This window comes from Mercurialis annua, linkage group LG4 (assembly GCF_937616625.2).
Source record: "Mercurialis annua linkage group LG4, ddMerAnnu1.2, whole genome shotgun sequence".
Taxonomy (NCBI): domain Eukaryota; kingdom Viridiplantae; phylum Streptophyta; class Magnoliopsida; order Malpighiales; family Euphorbiaceae; genus Mercurialis; species Mercurialis annua.
Window position 1 is genome coordinate 4714702 of NC_065573.1, and position 5144 is coordinate 4719845.

Consider the following 5144-nt stretch of genomic DNA (forward strand, 5'->3'; position numbering starts at 1 on the left):
GTCTGATACATATTAATTGACGTTTAATAGTTAGACGTGAATTTCGTGTTTTATATGTGTAATACTATTAAATTCTAGGTTTTGGTTTCATTCTTAATATTATTCATGTGTTCGATAACTTTTAATCGTATAAATAACTTAACGAATACCGCTTCTCGTATTCAAGAATCATATATCTCTCTTTACGTTTTCCATTATTGCTAAACACTTAAAACGTCGAGTTTAATTTCAATTTTATATTTCTCGGGGTCCGGGATTCATCTTTAGGGTCTAACCTTCGTAAATGTCGAAAGTTTGGGTCGAATGGGGATAAAATGCATGTTTAGTCCTTCGAGCCTGCTGTGCGTTCGCTGTAATACCCAAAATATTTGAGTATTTAATTGGACCATGTGTCCAGTTCTGATTCGCTAGGGTGGCGATATCGGAAATAATTTCCAAGAAATTAAAGTAATTATGTAGAATTTGATATCATATTCCAATTCTAAAGTTGGAATTTAAATTAAAAGGAGAAATGTCAAGAAAAATCCCAAACCAGAGTTCATGGACTAAAGTGGTAATTTAACCAGCTAAGTCCCAAAAGGAAAATTATTTCACCAAGGTCTGCGAAATGTTTTATAGTATATGTGGTAAAAGTTTCGGGTCAATCACAGACCTTTTAAAATTTGGACGCGGATGCGTTTTGGACTAAAGTGCAACTTTTCAAAAGTTCAAGGACCAAAGTGCAAACTAGAAAATTAATCTCGAGAATAGTTATTAAAAGATATGGACGGGAAAATATTAATATTGAGATTCGTATTGTTTATTGGATATAAATAATACGTATACGTCATGATTAAAGTGTTAATTAGTTAAGCGACAGATTAAATTGAACGAAAGAGAAGTTTAAAGGATTAGTTGTGACAAATAAACAAAAAAAGGATTAAAGGAGTATTTTAACCATGTTATATATATATATATGGATCAGTTGAAAGAAGAAATCAGAGAAAGAGATAGAAGGATCCCGAGAGTTTAACATTTCATCGATCGATATCGTCGTTTCGCCGCCGTTTCGCCGTTCGGCGTCCGTTTCAGACGATTTTTACGGCAAACTCTTCGGAATTGGAAGCTCTATCAAACTTAAGCTTCAAATCAAGGTACGATTTCAGTTTTGGGTGTTAACAATCGGAATCTATGGTCTGTTTTGAGAGAAATTGTTACGTTCGAATCGTAACGCCTAAAGCATGTCGGTTTTCATCGTTTTTGTAAGGATTCTTGGTGGGTTTTGTGTTAAGATGATATTGGTATGTGTTAGGATGAGTTTTGAGTGATTTGGAGCCTCGGAAATGTCGTACCCGAAGTGGGCACGACGTGCACCACAAGGGTTCACGACGTGCACAAGGAAGGGCACGACATGCCCTTCATGAAAATTGAAGGGCACGACGTGCCCTACTTCGATCGTGACCTCCGGGGGACTTCCGAGAGCAAAAATTGGCTTCCGATGGCATGATACGGGTGTAGAACTCTAACAAATGTCTTAAAATGAATATTAATAAGACATTATAGCAATGAACATTAGCATGATGAGTAATCAAGATATGAATAGAGATCTATAGAGAAAGATACCTGAGTCCCGTATCTAGTGGGTTGGACCCACCAGTGAGTTAGACTTACACTTTGGGATTAAGAGATAGGTCGCGATCGACGAGGTAGAGTGTGAACACTCCCGGGTCGGACCATTTGGATCAGTTTGATTCGAATATTCGGAATAAGATAAGTTAAGAGTTTAAGATTAGGGTTTTGGTCGGATCTGTTATTTGTGAGTGTTATGTCATTTTCATATTATATTAAAATAGATATATATGTTTGAGTACGCGATGTGTATTTTGATAATACTGATAAGAAGTTGCATACTCACTAAGTATTTTCCCAAATACTGACCCCTCACTCTGATGTTTTCAGGTAGCCGGAGTCGGATCAGACAAACCCCACCTTCATTGTCCCAGAATTCGTTGGACTTGAACAAGTATGAGTTCTTAGAGTTGCAGTAGTCAGTAGGCGTCAATCGAAGAATTGTGATTTGAATTCAAGTAATTGATTTTTAATGTAAACTCTGATATGATATTTTAATATCTATAAATATATTATCTAAAAGAATTTCCTGAAAACGTTTTACATAAGATATTATGTTAATTGCGAAAAATTTATAAGTGTTTTAGTCTTGCTACGGGTTTCAGAGCTACCACTCCCATTCCCTAGCGCCGGTCTCGGCTCAATAATTTGGGTCGTGACATTCGCACAGCCCCGGAAGCCCCTATTTCGGGCGTTCTGCTGCTTTCCGACACCCTACACATCCTCATATCACCATTTCCATCAAAACTCGTCGTTTCGTTTCTCCAAAAACGTAAAAATCGAGCTAATTCCAACAACGTCAAAACCCCTAACTTTATTAAATATGAACAGCCAATATAATCCAATTTCAGAACTGATTCTTAAAGTTTTACCTTGAAATGAATATTAGGATTGATAGAGCTTCCGATTCCGAAGAGATCGACGCGAAAATCACTCGAAAGAGACCCTAAACGGCGAAATCGTGGCTTGACGAAGTTGATCGGTGAAGATGAATAGGGTTTTCTGAATTCTTTCCTTTCGTCATCTGATCCATACTTCTCTCTTTATTTATTATTAAGTCCTTGTTTTCTTTGTTTGTTGCAAATTGTTCTTTGAACTTTTCTTTTATTTGAATTAGTCCATCTATTAATCAATTAACCCTTTAACCAATTCGTATACGTATTAATTTTACCTAATAAATAATACGATCAAAGAATTTTTATTTTTCTCTCAAATGTGTATACACTTCGATTCTTAATATTTAATTGGTTAATTACCAATTTGGTACCTGAACTTTATTTTGTGACATTTCTTGTCATTTTTCTTTTTAGTCCCAATTCCAACTTTTAAATTAAGACATAAAATTAAATTGCTCATGATAATCTTTCTGAATCCGACCTACTAAGATTTTATTTATCTTAATTTCCCAAAAATCTTCCCGATAACGCCATTCCGACAACTAAAAACTGGACATGTGTTCCAATCAGATAATTTAATCATATGGGGTATTACAGTGTTCATGTATAAAACTGGACATGTGTTCCAGTCATGTCTTTTGAACGTTATCATCATTTTCACTGATTTTCAATCTTTTCTAAAGATGTCCTCTCCTATACATGCTATTAGAAGTCGAGTTAGATGTGTGCATAAGCACAATATATGTTTTGTGTTTACTCGAATAAGCAATACGCTTTCGAGTATCGATAGTCTGCGAGGAGTTGTATACTCTCGAGACTCATCTCATATAAGAATTATGTTATGAGTCAAGATGATTCTGACTGATTGAATATTATGTGATGGATAAGAAATGTGTATTGTTTGTAGCGCGATCACTCAGGAGAGTGATATGCTCACAGGTATGTAAGCCTGTGATAATTTATATTATACATGAAATGTATTTATTATAATCGATTGTTATGAATAGATATAGTTTCTTATGATTAAATGCTGCAAAGTTTGCTAAGTATGTGGTGAGCGAATGGCTCGCGAGACATAAAATACGCGAAATAGCCGGAAAAAAAAAATCTAGGTGACACCGATTTTCTTTGGATTTGATCAACATAGGTGGTTTATTGATATGCATAGAGTACGAATTGAACATGAATGTTGTGACTAGATGTTCTTGATATTTTACTATGTCTATGTTGCGCGGAATGCTCGCAAGACTTAAGATACGATGCGTATCCAAAGAAAATCTAGGGGACACAAATTTTCTTTGAAATCGATTAATATAGGTGCTCATAGCTACGATAGTGATACGCACGGAACATATACGATGCGAGTATATGTTCTAACAATTTTCTAAGTCTACAATGAGTAAGAATACTCAGAAGACTTGCAATACGAGATAAGGACATAGAAAGACTAGAGAAAGGAGATGTTCCCAATGTCTAACTTACATGGATGGAGGTTAGTTATGATGGCTTGTATATACCATATTTTAAGGAATTCATCGGGATTCTCGTATATATAGTATGATAAACGATAAGAACGAGTAGTAATACAGAGTCTGATGTCAAAGAAACTTACGTAAAACCCGTTTCATGAAAAGGAAAGTATTTGATTGAAATAAAATGTTTTGAAAAGACATAATTGTGCCCGGACACGAATCATAAAAAACATCGATTGGCACGAATAGAATTGCATCACTACATCCATATTGCATTCACTAATAGGACATGCATCATATACATTGTGTATGTATGGAAATGAAAAAGAGGAGTGTCATTGCAACTCTTGTGATGAGAGAAGTCATCACACCAGTGCACAATTATGACATGATTTGAAATATGAAAAGAAATTTGATTTTTACACGGATGAATTTTCAAACGTAAGTAAGCTCAGACAGTGACTCTATACCTAAAGGCATAGAACAAGACTGATCATCTTGTTAGGCCTACATAAGAACATACGTGTATAGAATAACGAATGGTGTATCGTGAAATAACGCATCGAGATTTGAATTTTAAATCTTTAAAGCAGTTTTGTATGTTGAATACGAGGACAGCGACGCTACTTTACACGTTGGTAAAGTAATAGCGACCACGCCCAAGACTAGGAGCAAGTGTACCTCTAGAATAAAGGAATCGAACATAGAAGTTAGTTACGTCACGAGATGTGAACCTTACGTGCAAGAAGATATTATTATAAACGATCGAAGAAAGAAGGATCAATTCATAATGGTTATGAATCAGGGGTTAAGAAGGTTGGTATAATTGGTTGCATAAGGAGTTATTCGATAAATATATCAAGACAATTCTAAAATGTTTGTTGTTTGTGAGATGTGTATGATGGATTTGAAGCTAGGATTTTGAAGAATTGATCATGGTTCTTGGAGAAGCAATGTTCGGCAACAATGATGAGACATCAACCAAAGGTATAAATCTGAACCAAGGAGTTTTTGTGGTGAATTGATAGGTTTTATTGATGTATAAGCTGAAAATACAAACTGTTTTGGATATGTTAAGGAGTGATGCTTGAGGGGCAATTTGAGTGGTTTAGGATCGGTTTTCATGGCAGGATATTAGTCAGATTGGTCGTGTGCATGTCGTAATACA